Raw genomic sequence first — 19168 nt, 5'->3', positions numbered from 1 at the left:
GAATAGTTAATCAATAGAACATCCGCCTCCTGGTGGATACTCCATCACTGGAAGTTTTCAAGAAAAGATTGGACAACCTTTTTGTGGTATAAGGACTCCTGCCTTGGGGAAGGGGTTGGTCTTAGAAGACCTCCAAGGTACTTTCTATATGATTCTATGTTCAAAGGCACTCTGGATTTTTAGTTATAACCAAATTTCTTCATTAAATTCCATTTTAACTATATTTTTTTATTAAAATTAGGAATTTGGGGTATAATAATATTTTAGTTTTACATAGAGAATGGAAAAAAAAGAAATATTAAATATTAGATTTTGCTAAAAAAAATTCCTCATTTGCTGTAGGGACAATTATTTTCCTTTCTCAACCACTTTTTAAATGGTTCCTATATTCAGGCTTTAGTAATCTGTTAGGTTTTTCCTTACATTTAATTATTTGATCGCTTTACCAAAAGCTGGTGGTTTATAACCTGTGTGTACTGTTGACATCCATAAAAGAATACAGAGATTAGTCATTTAAATATATTTTCTACTGATATAATTGCATTTTATTCTGGGACTAAGTCTGCTGCAGGGCTATAATCCTTCTAACACTGTTTTGTAATCACAAAAACTATAATTTGATAAAAAAACCAGAGCTATATCTTTTAACATGTTAAAGGCTTAATGGTCTCAATACTTTAACATGATAACAGCTTAAAGAATATCACTCTTACAAGGAATAATTCTCCATCAAATTGAAGTTGTTGTTTTTTTAGTATAAAATATTCTTTTAGTTCAAATGAAATTACCAAATATAAATTGTGGTCAAATCAAGAAGTAAAAGGAGGATGTAGAAAATCCAAAAATCCAAAACCCCTTAAAGGTTTGTTTATAAATATGAAATCATGCTTTGTTAGTCTGATTATGATACTTGTTATAGCACTTTACAACAAATACAAATCTACTAATATGATTGTATATTCTCTATATAGAATTCCCAGTAATTTAAGTCTATACCCTTTGTGTAATTTGAATTCTGATTTATATCATAATTTGTCTTTATTATAAAATTCACATAAGTTGAAAAATTCACTTACTTATATTATGGATGTAAAGTCAGTTATATTATGTTAATACTGATTGTCTTCATTTGTAGCATTTGTCATGATTTGCAAAAATTGAAACACTACAGAACTACTATTTATTATGGAAAGTCCTAACTGCCTTTTCATAAACTATATAGAACAAGCAGGTAAAAAAGCAAGAAGTTGTTAATAGTTTATATGTTAAAAAATTATATATAAACAGTTTATTCCCAAATATATCTTAAGAGAGGGATGAAAAATAAACGTTCTCCAAAGCCATCCTGGATTTGAGTAAGGCAATACATGAAAGTTTTGTTCACTTGTCTTAGGACTTATTTATTTATTTTATTTTATTTCTATAACTACATATGTAAACAAGTGACTCTGGGTAGTTATGGATATATCTACTGAAATGTGGGTGTTGTGCAGTAACCACAGAAGCAAGTTATTTGTGTTCCATCTGTAGAAATATTAATCTGATGAACTTTATAGGGTTGATGTAAGAATTAGTAAAAACATGTTTATGAACTATTTCCAATATTAAAAAAACTATATGAAATGCTTCTTCATGTTTTATTTCTTCTACTTTTTCATTCCTTCCTTCTCAAAATACTGCAACCCCTTGGATGTAACATAATGACCAGCAATATTCACTTCAGACTTAGGCATATTACAGTTTTCTTTAATACACAAAGTAATTTATACTTAACAAATAGCTTAAAATAGTAATCTTTTTATTAGACACTATCTCACAGTTATTAGAATTATAGTAGTTTGGCATTTAAGTCTAGAATGAAGTAATTGAATATATTATTAGCCAAATGTTTCCAAGTTATTGAGTATACATTGTGCTACACATTAGGTTAACTTGCAGTGAAATAAAACCGTTCAAGGAAATTAATATTACTCTAAGACTGCAGTATTATATATAGCTTCCAGGCAGTATGTTGAATGATAATGAAGTATGTACAGAATTGTGCATAAACATAATTTAGACCTGCTTTTTGTTGTGGATTCATATAGATAAAATAGTGCTACAATGGTATATTAGTATATTGTATGAATCCTCCCTGCTGCAATCCAAGCAGTATTTCCAGCCCCTGAGCAAAGAGATACATACATTCTGTGTGTGCTGGACCTCAAGGTGCCTTCCCCACCTGCCTGAGGCACCCCATGCTCCTTACCAAACACTACCTCTCCACTCTGCTTGCATTTCAGCTCCCAGTGGTCTTTGGGAAATGGCTGAAAAAGCTGCTTCTTGAAGGGTTTATCCTGTCTGTGCACAGAAAGGAACTCCTTCTGTGGGGTAGAGGAATGAAACTGAAATTTTCAGAATTTTAGCTCCATACCTGCACCGCACTGAAGTGTTCAGCTCCCCTCTCTGTATAGAAAGGAACTCCTTTGGCAGGAGCAGCCCCACCAAAGAAGTTCAGCTCCTTTCATAACTTTCAGAAGAAGCCAGCAGAGATTACAAATAACAATCATATGACCATGGGGAACTTGGCAACTGTTTGTAAGTGCACCCAAATTACTAAATACCTTGATCTCAATCATGTGATCACAGAGGTGGTAAAGCAATGTTTTGTATTACTGGAAGGCCTTTACTCTAAAGCACCCTTTCTGAAGCATTGTAATTCTGGACCATCATTAAACAAATGTTCATAAATTGAAGGCTATGTGTAATATTGCTGAAAATCTGCAAGTTGCTGCTGCATTTGTGCAACACAAACTTGTGCTCTGAAATGGGTCTGAACTACGAAAAGTCTACCTCTGCCTTCAAGTTTAATACTACAAAACAGAATGCCTATATTCTCCATAGTGTTGGCAATAGCATCCAGGAATGAGTTGACCTCGTCTGCTTAGCTGATTGGACTGAGTCTGTCAGAGCTGTTAGGACACACCTCTGTTGCTAGGGCTCCCCAGCTTGTGACTCAGTCCCTCAGCTAGGACAGACATGTCAAGTAATTTCTCCAACCTTTGACAGGAAAATTCCTGGATCCTTTCTTCATCAGAAACTTCATTTTCGTGAGTGTTTAACCCGGCTGACTCCTGAACACCTGGTTGAGTCGCTGGGATCACTGCAGCGGCGAGGGCTTTGGCTCGAGCCACTGGGCAGTGGACTTCTTGGCTGTCAGGGTTCTTGCCCACACAGTTAATCCCACGATTGCCTTTGAGACAGAGGCTCATCTGAAGGATAGGGGAACTTTCGTGCTCCCGCCTTTACTACCAGGCAGTGGAGCTTTCGCACTCCTAATTTGACAGCCAGGGAAGCCCGATAGAGGAGCTTCTGTGCTCCCGATCTTATTGCCAGCCAGTGGAGCTTTTGTGCTCCCATTTTGGCAAACAGAGTGGCCAATTAGTGGAGCTTTCGCACTCCCGCCTTCACCACCAGGCAGTGGAGCTTTTGCGCTCTCATTTGACAATCAGGGAGGCCAGATAGTGGAGCTTTCGCGCTCCCGCCATTGGTCGAGTCGGGCGGCCATTAGAGGAGCTTTGTGCTCCGGGAAGAACTCTGTACCCCGGCACCCGACAATTTGAAGTGTCAGACATAAATGGTGTAGAGAGCTGGTATGGAGCTTTGTGCTCCTGTTAAGCCAGATAGCGGCGCATTGCTGGATCCGTAGCACTCCCTTTTATAGCAGCCTTACCATGGCATTGAGTGGAGCTTCGCGCTCCCATTGAGACAAGCTCCACCGATCACTGCAATTGACAAGGAGCAGTAGCGCTCCAGATTACAAGCTGTGCTGCCGAGCTGCGAGGAGCTTCGCGCTCCCATTCAGCCAGCCAGAGGCCAACAGATCCACGGGTAGCAAAAAGGGCTTCTGCCTGTTAACACTAGCCAGGGGCTAACTTAAAGGTTTGAAAGGAACGTTGTGCTCCAATAGCCCACAGATACCTGAAGCCCTAAGAGCCCTGATCCAAGGGGGGAGAAAAGCATGAAAAGTGACAGCTTACAGGGCCTGGTGGCTCAGCAGACTGATAGCATAGTGATTAACACCAGCTGTCTGCAATTACTGTAAATTCGAATCTCACCAGGCTCAAGGTTGACTCAGCCTTCCACCCTTTCTAAGATAGGTAAATTGAGGACCCAGTTTGTGGGGGCACTAAACTGACTTTGTATAAAATATACAAAAGTATGAAGGCTATTGCTTAACGCATTGTAAGCGGCCCTGAGTCTCCGGAAAAGGGCGGCATATAAATCAAACTAAAAAAAAAAATGGCAGATGAAGTGGCAGCTGGCAGCAGTGCAGGGGCAAGTGCTGCAGAAACAGCAGCTAACAGGGCAACTGCCTTGACAGGAGCCAGGTCTACATGCAGATCTAAGGCTTACAGCAAGGCTGCAGAGTCTAGCAAAAGCTCTAAGGCCCAAAGGGACAAGCGGCGCAGAGATAAAGCCCTGGAGAAAATTTGTGCCAAAGCTAACAGGGAAAGCAACCAACTGTCAGAGTTCAGAGACGAGCGAAACCAGTCCAATAGGCTGCATTCACTGAGCCTGTCAGCATGGGACCTGTACAAGGTCTTGAACTCCCTTACTGGGGCCCTATACAAGCCATTAAGATCGGCCAGTCTGCTCTTCCTTACATGTTCCTTGTGGCCATTACATTGGCCAGGAGGTTGTCTGAGCTGGCGGCTCTGTCAGTGAGGCAGGACCTGTGTGTTTTTCACACAGATAGAATGATTTTGCAGTTGGATTCCTCCTTCATCCCCAAAGTGAACACCTAGTTCCACAGGGCACAGGAACTGATATTGCCTAACTTCTGCTCTGACCCAGTCCACCCCTTGGAGAAGAGGTGACACACCTTGGACGTAAGGCGGGGCCTCCGCATATATGTTAAGCAAACTGCTGACCTAAGGGAAACAGAGACCCTGTTTGTCTCATTCCAGCTGATCACATGGGACAACAGGGTCACTCCTTCCACAGTGGCTTAGGTCAACCGTTGCCAAGGCTTATGAATTGCAGGCCCTTCCGAGACCTACCCGAGTAACTGCACACTCCACCCGGAGCGCAGCTACAACTATGGCGTGGGTAACTCTAAGGAAGAGGTCTGTCAAGCAGCGACTTGGTCCTCTCCTTCCCCTTTCATCAAGCACTATAAATTAGACATCTTCGCCTTGGTGGAGGTGGCATTTGGCCGGCAAATGCTTCAGCATGTCCATATGGGGGAGGGGACTTCGGACCAGACTGCAGCCCACCCATAGGACAGCCTGCTTTGGTATGTCCCTTTCCTGGATGCTATCTCCACCACTATGGAGAAGAGGCATTGGTCTTACCTGATACGCTCCTTCTCGTTGGGTGGAGGTAGCATCCAGCCCCACCCTGAAGACCGTCTGATTCTCAGTCCGTAAGGGAAAGATCTTCGAGCATGGCATGTTGAGTCTGTCACTTCGTCTGCACCAAAAGCTGGGGAGCTCTAGCAACAGAGGCATGTCCTAACAGCTCTGACAGACTCAGTCCAATCAGCTAAGCAGATGAGGTCAACCCATTCCTGGATGCTATCTCCACCCAATGAGAAGGAGTGTATCAGGTAAGACCAATGCCTCATTTGAGAAAATGTTTTTGATGTACAGTATTTTGCCAGATGTGCTCGCACATTTAAATTTTTATGAAAGAATTGGAACCATAGCTTCTGTGAGATTGCCACAAAACAAGAATTTTAAAGTAGGAAAATTTATTGTAATAGTTTTAAAAATGTGTTTATTGCAGAATAATTAGATTAACAGCAAGATCTTATTGAAAGAGTGAATTTTTCAGAGAACCTTTATCAAAATTAAACAATGTATTAATCTATAACAGAAATGTCAAACTCGATTTCATTGAGGGCCACATCAGGGTTGTGTTTGACCTCTGGGGCCGGGGTGGGTGTGGCCAGGGTGGGCATGGCCAGCTCGACATCACTCATGTTGGTGTCTGTGGTGGCCTGAGCACTCTGCCAGTGAAAATGGGCTCCCGAGCTCTGTTTTCAGCCGTAACAGCCTCCTGCAGCCCTTTGCCAGTGAAAACGGAGCTCGGGGGCGGGGTGGTGGTGGCACACACAGCCCTCCAAGCTCCGTTTTCCCTGGCAAAGGCACTGTGGGTCCTTTGTCAAACTCGATTTCATTGAGGGCCACATCAGGGTTGTGTTTGACCTCTGGGGCCGGGGTGGGTGTGGCCAGGGTGGGCATGGCCAGCTTGACATCACTCATGTTGGTGTCTGTGGTGGCCTGAGCACTCTGCCAGTGAAAATGGGCTTCCGAGCTCCGTTTTCAGCCGTAACAGCCTCCTGCAGCCCTTTGCCAGTGAAAACGGAGCTCGGGGGCGGGGGATGGTGGCACACACAGCCCTCCAAGCTCCGTTTTCGCTGGCAAAGGCACTGTGGGTCGGTCCTTTGCTGTTTCTAGGGCAGCCCTGTGGGCCAGATCTAAACACCCCGTGGGCTGGATCTGGCCCCTGGGCCTTTAGTTCAACACCCCTGATCTATAATAAGAAAATTATTTTGTTTGATAGTTGATCTCTTTCTATGGTCAGGTGTTAAATGTTTCTTTTCCATGGGTTTTCTTTTACAGTTATTGATTAATATGAATAGTGCTAGTGATAAGACATCATTGCATATTAGGGCTCTAAAGCACTTAAGATTCCATCCTCAAAATGTGCTGTGTACAACTGTACCTGTGTACAACTTTTTAAAGCTCTTGGTTCTTTTGCCCCTAGCAGCTGCTTCACAATCTCAGGAAGAGACCTGGCTGCTTTAGGAAGTTGCAGATAAATTCTATATTGTGCATTTGTGTGATATGAAGCATTTTTTTTGAATTAATCTGAGACATTAAAAAGCCAGATTATGTATGGCAACTTTCTAAGATGAAGTGTTTTCTAACATATGGAGCCCTGGTAGCGCAGCAGACTAAAGCACTGCTATTAACATCAGCTGCCTGCAATTACTGCAAGTTCAAATCTCACCAGGCTCAAGGCTGACTCAGCCTTCCATCCTTTCTAAGGTAGGTAAAATGAGGACCCGGATTGTGGGGGCAATAAACTGACTTTGTATAAATATACAAAAGTATGAAAGCTATTGCTTAACGCATTGTAAGCCGCCCTGAGTCTCCGGAGAAGGGCGGCATATAAATCAAATTAAAAAACAAACAAACAAAAAAAAATTAAATAGAACTCAGGCACTTTTACAAATGAAGAGGTTATGGTAACTAATATCTATGGTAATTAAAATTTCTCTCATCTCTTAAAACTTGAGCTCTAACTTCTAACAATAAAATCTAAATCAGCTATATTGTTCCAAAAAGGAAATTTAGTAATAGATACAGAGCAGCAAAATATTATTCAGCAGGTATATTTGAACACAACCTTGGGAATCTTAAATTCTTCCTTAGAATCTTACCTTCTTGATAATGTTTTATTATTATATACAATATTTTTCTCTGCATGTCTTATTTTAAAAAAAACATTTGCCCCTTTTTCTAATAAACTGATGTAACCACCTTTCAGATTTAGTTATCTGACAGCCTAAGAAACAAAAATGTGCTTTATCTTGCCCATCTTGCAGCTAGCTTATTTCCTTACAGTCTTTTCTTTTAGTTAATAAACAGCTTTTTCTCCTACCCCTTCTTTCTTTTTCTCTATGGTAATTGTTCAATAATCTCAGTTCCCACATATGGGACAACTATTAAATGACAAGTTAAGCATTGTTTATTTTATTGTTCAGTTCTGAATGAAATAAATGCTTGTTGGGTCTGAGAGTATCCCAGAGAGAATTCAGTGAAAATTATTATTATTGCAATTAATAAATATGAAAAACATTTAATTCCAAAATTAATATTTTGAATCTGATCCTTCTTAGTTAAGCAGTTGACATGATTTTGAATGAGATATTTGTTTATATACTACACCCATTAGATTTCAGAAAAAAACACTAAATAATAAAAATGTAACACTGCTGTGCAACAATGAAAAATTAAAATGAAAACAAATGTTCATGAAAGAAAAAATATAGAGAATATTAATATGGAGGTTTCATATAATTAAAATTATTTTTATGCATATATGGTTATTTATAGCGTAAGGCCATATTTTGTTTTTCAAATTTATGTCTTGTTTTATTACCTGTATCAAACAATTATGATATATTTCTGATAAGAGATCCTAATTTGAAACCATGTTATCAAATCAACTTGAATTAATATCCTTTTTATAAATATAATTTAGTGAACTTAGAATTCTGGCTTTTTCTTGGTTTGATTTTGTGTTTCCTTCCATCTCATCAATTTTGAAAGGTCCAAAATAAGAGAATCGAGAAATATATTCATAATTCCAGAAGAAGAATTCCTTGTGGTGTTTGATAGAAAAGGGCCTAATTTAGTAATGACGTTTGTCACCTATTCTCACATAACATAGTAAGAAAACTCCCAAAACAAGAGTTTTTTTTTTGTTATTGTGCATAAGATAATTGACATTAAAATCATAAATATGGGCTACATTATCCAAATAATGTTCTGCAATGTACTTTTGGAAGTTGGGAGTGTTAATTACATTTTGTAGAAACAAGAAAATGCAGGGATACAAAGCAATCTAACTCTGCTCCTTCTATTTGCAATGCACATTACAGTTTCAGCAATACTACAGAATAGTTGTATTATATCTAGCAACATATGATGCACCAGGTTGGTGTATGTTGCAAAGGATGAGCCACTTTTGTGATAATGTTGCTATGGCAACTACCTTCTGAGAGCTGCCTCAAGGTCACTCATCAACCATAGCCCAGTGTGCTTGGATTTTAAGCAAAATACAAATGCATAATATGTAAGGATGTTTGCATTTTATTCCTTTTCATGTTAAATACTGTATTGTGAAGTATGTGAATAAACACACAATTATTTACATTAGTAAGATTTAATAATATTTTAAATATTATGTATCGTAGACCCCATCTACGATATTATGTATGATAGATGGGGAAAGTAATAATTCCACAACTGTACCAGTAGTTTCTGAACATTACTTATATTACAAAAGAACAAAAAAGGAGTTCAAGAATGTGTTATCTCTGAACTGTTTATTTGTTTTTATTTATTTATTAATCAAATTCATAAAGCCATCCATATCACCCAAATTAACTCTGGACTATATAGTTTTATAATGTTTTATAGGTTTTTTTTAATAAGGAATGTTACAATGGATTCTGTTGTAATATTACTTAAAAAATAGGGAAATATATCTCAAAATTAATTTTGCAATACATTATTGTAATCAAATATAAAAAATAGTAATTAAAATATTTCAACCATCTCCGTTTATTGTCAGCCCAACTAGCTATACCAGACCAGGATATTCCTCAGGAACACTAGCAATAGCACTTAAACTTATATACCACTCCACCACTCCTTTACAGTCTTCTCTCAGAAGTTTATAGTGTCAGCATATTGCCTCCAACAATCTGGGTCCTCATTTTACAGACCTTGAATGGATAGAAAGCCGAGTCAACCTTGAACCGGTCAGAATCGAATTCCTGGCAATGAGCAGTGCCACCATCTGTCTAGAAATACTTTTATTGAAATCGGCTATAATAACAGAATTTTGCAAATCTAGTTATGCGGGATAAGATCGCTCAGATTCGGGATGGGCTGGACTCCGACTGGGCAGGGTCGGTTGAGGAGGTGGTGGCGGGACTGGTGATTTGAGACGAGTTTGATCCTGTTACTCCTGAGGAAGTGGACAGGATCATGGGGAAGCTGAGTAGCACCACCGTGTTTGTTGGACCCCTGTCCCTCCTGGCTCATTTATTTGGCCCGGGAGGTTACACGTGGCTGGATCCAGGCAGTGATTATTGCCTCCTTGGCTGAGGGGAGTTTCCCGGCCGCCTTGAAGGAGGCGGTGGTGAGACCCCTCCTCAAGAAACCTGCCTTGGATCCAGCTATTTTGAATAACTTTCGTCATGTCTCCAACCTTCGCTTTATTGCGAAGGTTGTTGAGAGCGTGGTGGCACATCAGCTCCCGTTGGCCCTGGATGAAACACTATATCTGGACCCGTGCCAGTCGGGTTTCAGACCCGGGTACAGCACGGAGATGCATTGGTCGCACTAGTGGATGATCTCTGGAGGGCTCGGGACAAGGGATATTCCTCTGTCCTGGTCCTATTGGATCTCTCGGTGGCTTTTGATACCATTGACCATGGTATTCTACTGCGACGCCTTGAGGGGTTGGGAGTGGGAGGCACTGTTCTATGGTGGTTCTCCTACCTCTCCGGGCATTCGCAAGTGATGTTGGCGGGGGGACAGAGGTCTGCCCCGAGGCCCCTCACTTGTGGGGTTCCTCAGGGGTCGGTCTTCTCTCCCCTTCTGTTCAACATCTATATGAAGCCGTTGGGGGAGATCATCCGTGGTTAAGGGGTGGGGTATCATCAGTATGTTGATGATATCCAACTTTTTATATCCACCCCGAATCAGCCCAGTGATGCCCTCGACGTGATGTCCCGGTGCCTGGAAGCGGTGCGGCTCTGGCTTCAGGAACAGGCTTCAGCTCAACCCTGCCAAGTCAGAGTGGCTGTGGATACCGGCATCACGGTTCCAAGGAAATATTCCATCGCTGGTTATAGGGTGAGGTGTTGCCTCCTGTTGATAGGGCATGCAACTTAGGCGTCCTCCTGGATTCACGGCTGACTCTGGAAGATCATGTTATGACCCTGACCAGGGGGGCATTTGCCCAGATTCGTCTGATGCTCCAGTTGCGCCCCTACCTGGACCGTGATGCCTTACGCATAGTCACTCATGCGCTCGTCACCTCCTGGATTGACTACTTCCACGCTCTCTACATGGTGCTGCCCCTGAAGACCACTCAGAGGCTTCAGCTGGTGCAGAATGCGGCTGCGCAGGTAGTGATGGGAGTGTCCTGACACTCTCATGTTACACCCCTCCTGCGGGACCTGCATTGGCTACCAGTTGCCCTCTGGGTGAGATTTAAGGTGCTGGTAATCACCTATAAAGCCCTACATGGCTTAGGCCCGGGGTATTTGGCGGACCATCTGCGGCCAGCAACACCTCCCCATCGCCCGGTGCGTTCCCACAGGGAGGGCCTCCTTGGGGTGCCGTCGGCCAGACAATGTCGGCTGGGGACCCCTAGGGAGCGGGCCTTCTCTGTGGGCGCACCTACCCTGTGGAATCAGCTCCCCCTGGGACTCCGGGTGTCCCCTGACCTTCGCTGTTTCCGCCGTGGCCTTAAAACATGGCTATTTCGCTTGGCTGGCTTGGATTGATGGGGTTTTAGAGGGGATTTTAATGATTTTTATAGTTTATAGTTTTATTGGGTACTTTTAAAGGAAGGATTGGACTGTATGTGTTTTATTGTTGTGAGCCGCCCTGTGTCCTTTTGGAGATAGGGCGGCATATAAGTCCAAATAATAAATAAATAAATATGCTATATATCTTTTCCCCTTAAATTCCAATTAATTATTGAGACAACTGGCTAGGTCTCTTCTGAATAATATCTTATTTCCCAGGGCTTAGATAATGTTTCAGTCTCCTTTCTCTTGGTAACAACAGTTCTTGCATATTTCCATCAAGGTCATCTTCTTTAATCTCTACACAAGGGAGTAAACTGGTACAGATGATTTGATGAAGCTCTTTGCTCATAATTGCAGCTTCTCTCTGGATCTCATGAAATGTGAAACATCTGTAATTACTCAAATGTGTAGCAACTTCAAGGTCCTCTCATGGCCTTCTGGACAAAGCACCTGTGGAGTTTCTGATAGTCTAGCTCATTCTGCTATTTGTTGCATAATTATATGTCTTGGAGCCTGCATTGATACAGAAGCTGATATAAATGAATGGCAATGATGTTGACAGGATTAGTTTTAGAAGTCGAGGCAAACAATTCAGTATTGCAGCCATGGTTTAAAAGGCTGAGAAACGAAATCTTACGAAGTCTAGAAAAAAAAAATCAGTTTCTGAGAAATCAAGCCACACGTTGACAAAACACACTGGTTCAGAAGTTGTTTGGCTTGTGTCTGTTTTCAGACAAAAGCTGTTATTATAGAAGATCTTTGCCTCTACCAGCATGCCTCCTGTGCTGACTGGAGCTGATTGCAGAAACTGTGCTAATTAGGAATAATAATCTGTTTCTGAGCAGATAATTACTCTTTAGTAGACCAATATGCTGAAGGCATTTTTCTGAGTAATTTATTTATTTATTTAGACATAAATGACATCCATTTATTTAGAAATTTCTGTAGCTACTCACCTCAAACAAGTGGCTCTGGATGATGAATAATCAACAATCAAAATAGTTACAAAATAATAAAAAAATAAATACATCTCTGGCACCCACCCCCACACCCTTCCAAACCCACGTGACACCTCTCAAGTACTTCCACAAAGCTTTAGGATTTTAAAGGTTGTTACAAATAATTTGAATTGTGTCCAAAAGCAGTGCAATCTTTGCAGGATCAATATCCTAAAAAAGAAGATCTTGCTTTCTATCATAAAAAGCAAATATATATTCATATGCTTTTCTGTATATCTGATAAACTATTTTAGTTTTAATTACTAACTAGTGTTTTTTAATTTTCTTCCTCTAGGTAAAGATGGTGTGTGAATGTTACTGACAAAAATACATTTCCAAGTAAGTGTTCAATATAATAAAGTTAGAACAAATTTGATTATGGACAGAGCATTCTGTTCAGAGTTGTCTGAACCTCATTCAAAGTCACCTAAACCACGAGATGGGTGGCAAATAAATTTGATAAATAAATAAATCCCAGTTAGGATTGTAGAAACGAAGTGTAGGTTGTCCAGTATTTCATGGTACTATTAGCTAATTTCAGTCAGGAAAGTCAAGCCAATGTTCTCTGACTCAAACTTCCCTTGAGCAACTTTATCTTAGGACCCACTGTCACAGAAAACATCACCAATATATCTATGTCTATGAAACATCTGTATGTGTACTGGAAGTATCATGTTTGTCTGGCTTTTTCTAGTCTTTTTCAGTCACTGGATCTGAGATTGGAAGGGCATTTTAAACTAAATAGACAATGAAAGTATAGGAAATAGTCACTTAAAAAAAAGTTCTATTTATGTTTCCTTTGTTTCTCACTTCACATGTTTAATTTTTTTATAGTAAGAGAAGTCTTGGTTTCCTGTTACAGTTCCATGGAACTTTAGTTTAAATAATAATGTTGCTACTTATGGTTTGTGACTTGTCAACAGTGCACGGGAGTTACAAGTCCTCCCACCATCTTCTGTGCTCTTAAATGTCTGAAGTGTACATCTTGCAACGTTAGAGTAATTTCCCTGATTTATACCCCAAGTTGGCAAAGGTGCCAAAATGTACCTGCTGTGATCTGAAAAGAAACTCTTTAATATTGTTTCTTGGATCCAGAACAATACTTTTAATATAGAAATAAGCCAAAAAGTTTCTAGAAAATGCCTTTGAAATGTGCACAAAGCCTTTTATTATACTATTTATGTTGAATTTAAAGGAAATTCAGACCGGTAATTTTATAGGCTTATAATAATATTCCATGCATACGTGCTCAGTGTAAATGTGAGAAGAAATAGCAGTGGTTAAAATTCAGAGGAATATTTTCCCGGGCCCCTGGGTATATGATTACAACCTTAGACTCTTGTCTTAAAAATTTCATTGTCATTGCTAATATTTCTCTGATTTGGAGAAAAAACATCCTCCCTCAACAAACAAACAACCTAACCCTCCCAATAACTGTGTCGGTGTGTACATTCAGAAACCTACTAAATATTTTATTCCTTCCATTATCCTAGCTATCAGAAAGTGTTATATTTAATGTTGCTGAATAGGTGTTGAGAACTGCCATCATGCGCGCCCATCCCCCAGTCTTAAAGTACTGTACAGAGAAGCCTGGCTTGTTTGCAGCCACAGCGCTGCATATCTTTCAGGAAGTGACCTTGACTTGTATTAATCAAATTCAGAACACACAGAAAAGCTGTTTGGTAACATGCCAATTTGATATAAAACAACATTATGTTTTCATTCAAAATGGGGTACCAAGGAGGAAAAAAACTTGAAGTACTTTTAAAGCAGCTAAACGAGAACCATGATAAGGGTTAAATTTAAAATCTCAGTTAAATTAACTTATTTCTTAAAATACAAAAATCAAAGAAACAATGTAGCATGTATTTGATGCATGCAGCATAGCATTTATCTAATTAGCTGATTTGTATGTTATGTACAAGGAACTCACACCACCAAATGATCAGCCACATAGAAGTTTCCTAGATTGTTTGTTCTAAGTGGGAATTATGAATGTATATTAGTGGCTTTAATAGATCTGACAAGAATTTTTATATCATGTTGACAAATTCTCCTGATCTGGACTCAGCAGTAAATCACAAATCCCCTGACATTTCATGGCTCACTCAACTTTTCTGCTGGACTTGATGGAAGACTTATAACTTAGCTAGATCAGGATCTTTATTGTAGACAATAATGAAGGATGCAAGAATGAAGAATACAACAACCCATTGCTCATTATTATCAGAAGATCATAGCCTTGGGGTTTAAACTTGTGGCTTCTTCTTCCCAGCTTTACAGAATAATGGATATTTGATGTAATACTCACTTGGTGGCCTTGAAGCTGAGCTGGTGTTGTATGTTTGCATAACAACTGTCTTTGGGTGGGGAATTGGTGGTTCCCATCTCAATACTCCAATATGTGCTCATAAATTTTGCTTTTGTTGCTTTTTCATTGTTATGAGTATGAAGTGATATAGCATAATTGTGAAGATGTTATAATTTTACGATAATGTGTTTATTTTTAATACTAATGCTAAAATGATATGTGATCACACTTGTTACATTGTTGTGCTATTTTGCTTGTCTATGTAAAAGTCTATTTTTGTTGCCTTACAAAATGTTAGAATTAAACCTTCCAAAAATAATATTGGATGATACTTTCAAACTATTTTTGTTGTCAGTCATTTAAATACTGTATTTTTCGGACTATAAGACGCACTGGTGTATAAGACGCACCAAGATTTCGAAGAAGTAAGCAAGAAAAAAAAAAGTTTTTGCCCTCCCTGGCTCCTAGGAGCACTCTGCAGGCCTCCCAAAGCCTCCATGCGCCCTGTTTTTGCGAAAAATGGGCCCATTTTTCGCAGAGAGGACGTGCGGGGCGGGGCTTTTGGAGGCCAAAAATGGCTGTATTCAGTGTATAAGACGCACCAACATTTCCACCCTCTTTTTTGGGGGGAGGGGGAAGGTGCGTCTTATACTGTGAAAAGTACAGTACATGCATTTTGTACAGCCTTGCACCAGCCTAGATTTTTAGGTAAATACAAGTCTGGGATATTCTGGTGATAAGATATAGTTATAGCTGCCCAGAGTCAATGTGAGTGAGTTGGATGGCCATGTAAATTTTCATAATAAATAATTAAATAATTTGAGGTATGACTTTTACTGCAATTTTAAGCATGTTTAATTGGAATTAATTTGCATGATACTCAATGAAATTTACAATTGAAAAAAACAAGTGGAAGGAACCGTGTATCCATAGTTTAGCCTACCATGTTTTCTGAATGTGGCAATGACTTTTTTCAATCAAGCCAAAAATAGAATCCTTGCTTTATTATCAAATACTTTCTGGATAATTTCAGAATTCTTAACCCCTTGTTTGGATCACATTGCAACCTAAGAAATAATTGAAGAAAGGAATTTTGGAGCAATATCTCCAGTAGGCTAGAGCTGTGTCCCCGCCCCCCCCCCGCCCCCGCAATGTGTTGGCAGCAAAACAATTTTTGTTTATGAACATATTGTTCAAATATGTTTAAAATAAGGTTTAATAGGCAGATAATGTATTCAAAGTTTGCAGACCTGTCTCTCTGTCTCTTTTTTTTGTTCAGTCATATTTGATTCTTGGCTGCTACCTGAACAAGTCCCTGCAGTTTCCTCGGTAAGGTTTTTCAGAAGTAGTTTGCCCTTACCTTATCTGAGAGAAAGTGACTTGCTGAAGGTCACCCAGCTAGCTATCATTGTGTCTAAGTCAGGACTATAACTCACAGTTTTCCTGTTTCTATCCTAATGCCTTAACCACTACAGCAAACTGGCTCTCAGATATCTTTTTGGAAATAGTTAAATTAAAACATCTTAATTAGTTTTAGGAACTATTTAAAAATAAAAGAGTATTTGCTTTTTGTCTGCTTTCTATTATTTTACTTATGAAAAATTTGCTCAAACAATAAATATTGTTATTTCAGACAAGTGCCTTTTGTCACATTGTTATGCCACATGTCTTTTCCTACTCTTACCTTTGTCACATTAATATTTAGGTTTTTTATTTTTATTTGCAGCTCCAAAGATCCTCAGCAAATTGTTGACTCATGGAATATATTACTGTATACTTCAATATATTTCTAGATGTTTTTTTCTGTCAAACTTCATTTGATTGTTGAATTTGCTTATTCTTTAGTTTGTTTTGGAATCTCTTTAGATTTTTCTCTATATTTTTGTTTTGTAAAAATAAGTAATATAGTGATACCTTTGAATATGATGACATTTTTTTCTACATAAGGACTGGATGCAGAAAACTCAGATAAATATTTGAATATATAATTTAGTTGTTTCCAAGTATGGCAAAAATATTTTTCCATTCATCATTGTAAATATTGCCAAGATCTCCTTTTAATAGCTTGTTAAATCTTTTTTTTTTTTTTTTTTTTTTACTTCTTGTGCAGGGTATCGTGACATCCAATTAATTTTTCTTGGTGTTCTGCTATACTGTTGTTTTTATAGCAAATGACTGAAAAACCTCTCTTGGATATTTTTAAACTTTGGCTATGTATAATAAAATTTCATCCTTCCCGTGAAGAAAATCTTATTGTTTGAATGTTGAAACTTTACAAAGCATTGGCATAGAAAATCTATTTTTGCAAATTTCTAAGTGAAGAATATATTACTATGGACATATTTTTCTTTTTTGTTCCCTGGAACTTTTAGAGTTGATAATTTATTTAATCCTTCAACTTTAAAAAACAAGGCTTTAAAATGTCAAGTGCCAATGCAAGTTTTTTAGACATACACTGTTCTTGTATACAAAGTGGATTGTGGGAACTAGTGGTTCTCTGGCGCGCTGCTTGGAAGAATCCAAGAGCGTGGGTAATATCCCTCAGGTTGCCTGAAGATACTGAGTGTATGTCACTTTAAATGTTTGTTGACTCCTCCCCTAGGGACTGGCTGAGGCTCAGTTCCTTTCACTCAGTGGTGCCTGATAGAGTGTATTTTGCCTTCTCTTCACTTTTGGACTTTCCTAGCTAAATTTTACTTCTTCTATCATCATTCGAATTTCTCAAGGACTGTGAGTCTCTCTTAAACTGTGCAATCTGCGAGGCGAGATCGGCTGGGGGACCCCAGCCACCCGCCTTCGCGGTTTTCGGCCTTGATTTTCGCCGCGGAGCTCTGCCTTGACACCGGCATCTCCGCGTGCCGTTTGAATTGTGCCGCCAGCTTGACAGTTGCGTTGCCGCCGCCTTCTACACCAAACGGACCTCTCCGACCTCCTGGCAGCCGGTCTGGACGGGGATTGATTTCTGGCACACCGGCCTGTTACGTTTGGGACATTTCTGAGTGTCCGCGCGCAGAGGCCACTATTCGGGACGGCCGCCATTTTCGGGCCTCCCTTAACAACTGCCGGCGCTTCGGGCTGCTTCTGAAAGCCCGCGCACAGAACGTCTTCCTACAGACGGCGGCGGCGCTTTGCTTCGTCTCCTGACCTGGCGCCTCAGTTATTTCCCTCAGTGGCGCTCGAACAGTGAGTAGAATACGAAAGTATTCTCTGGGACTTGCAGGGACACCGCCGGGCGGCTGCCTTCTTCCCGCGCGCCCGCCATTTTGTCTCCCAATTGCATCGGCCGAGCTTTATTGTGGGATTCCTGTGTCAGCGAATTTACAAAAAAAAAAAAAAAAAAAAAAGAGAGAGAGAAACCTGACAGCTGACTTGAGCTCCTGGGCCCGCCGGGACCGGCTGGACTTTGGGCTCCTTCTTGGCCTCACACACGGATTGCCAACTCCCGTGATTTCGAGCGGCCATTTTATGTTGCCTCATTATTCCCGTTAAAGGATTGTTGTGCCTTTCTCTTGAGGATCCTTTTTGCTGTTCAGCCTTTGGTTAAGGGGGATCCATCCGTCATCTACCCCCCCCCCATTCGTCTCCAAGCTTCCTTATCTTCAAAAAAAAAAAAAAAAAATAATAAAAAAAAAATAAATAAAAATAAAATAAGACTACAATTTTAAAAGGAGAAGAAAGGAAGGGGAGGAAACCAACCTTGCCTTACATTGGGGACCAAGTGATTTTGTCCTCACTATGGCTGATGCCGAGCTCTCTTCAGATCTGGAGCTGCCTCAGTCCCCCAGTTCTCCCAAGGCTAAATCATCCAAGGCCTCCTCAAAGAGGGTGGATAAGAAGCGCTCAAAGGGATCCTCCCATTCTGCTAAATCCTCTTCATCCAAGGCTCACAAGTCATCCAAAGCGGAAGACAAGGTGGCTAAGCGCAGACATGATGCTCTGGAGCGTCGCTTCGATCAGGCGCAACGCCATGCTCAGATACAGGCTACGTCGACTGCTCCTCCCACATTGGCGCCCGCATCTCTTCAAGTGCCTGATCCGCTTCCGGCATCGTCTCCCCTTCAGATGGATTCTGCAGGGGTTCCACTTGTACCGCATGTAATTGTTTTGGGTCAACAGACCGATTTACCTACCTTACCTCCGCCCACTGCGGTGGTTCCTTCCGTTCAGCCACCTCCACCTCGCCAACCTGAGGCTACCTTCACTCCGACGGCGGCGGGGCTCCGACCGCCTGATGGCTCCCAACCCGGATATTACGATATACAGGCTATGATCTCAGCTACCGTCTCCAGGATGATGGCGACAGGGTGTCCTCATGGTATGCATCCACAAGTGCCTCAATGCCAGGTTCCTTCCCAAGCTTGTGCATCTCATGCCTGTCTCATTGAACCTTCTAGACAGGCTGCTCCTCAAGCTGAGACTGATCCTCCTGAATACTCCTTGCAGGAGTCGGACCATAGCGATGATTCTCATCTCGAATATGAGGACTTCAGGGATATGGAGCTATCGGAAGATGAGCACGACTTACCTGAGAAG

The 19168-nt window shown here is 40.5% G+C and overlaps 1 protein-coding gene across 3 annotated transcripts in view; it reads left to right on the top strand.

The window, feature by feature from the left end:
• NCOA3 (nuclear receptor coactivator 3) overlaps window positions 1-19168 on the top strand; it is a 113088-nt gene that overhangs the window by 21932 nt on the left and 71988 nt on the right. For 2 of the 3 annotated variants that reach the window (XM_087889121.1, XM_034413830.3), the window contains exon 2: window positions 12620-12663. The exons of the other annotated variant lie outside the window; for it this stretch is intronic. The gene's annotated coding sequence lies outside the window, so the exon portion shown is untranslated. The remainder of the gene's footprint in view (window positions 1-12619; window positions 12664-19168) is intronic. 3 annotated transcript variants of the gene reach the window in all.

This window comes from Pantherophis guttatus, chromosome 3 (genome assembly GCF_059756535.1).
Source record: "Pantherophis guttatus breed Tessera chromosome 3, ASM5975653v1, whole genome shotgun sequence".
In the NCBI taxonomy this organism is placed as follows: Eukaryota; Metazoa; Chordata; class Lepidosauria; order Squamata; family Colubridae; genus Pantherophis; species Pantherophis guttatus.
This window is presented reverse-complemented; position numbering and strand designations above follow the sequence as displayed.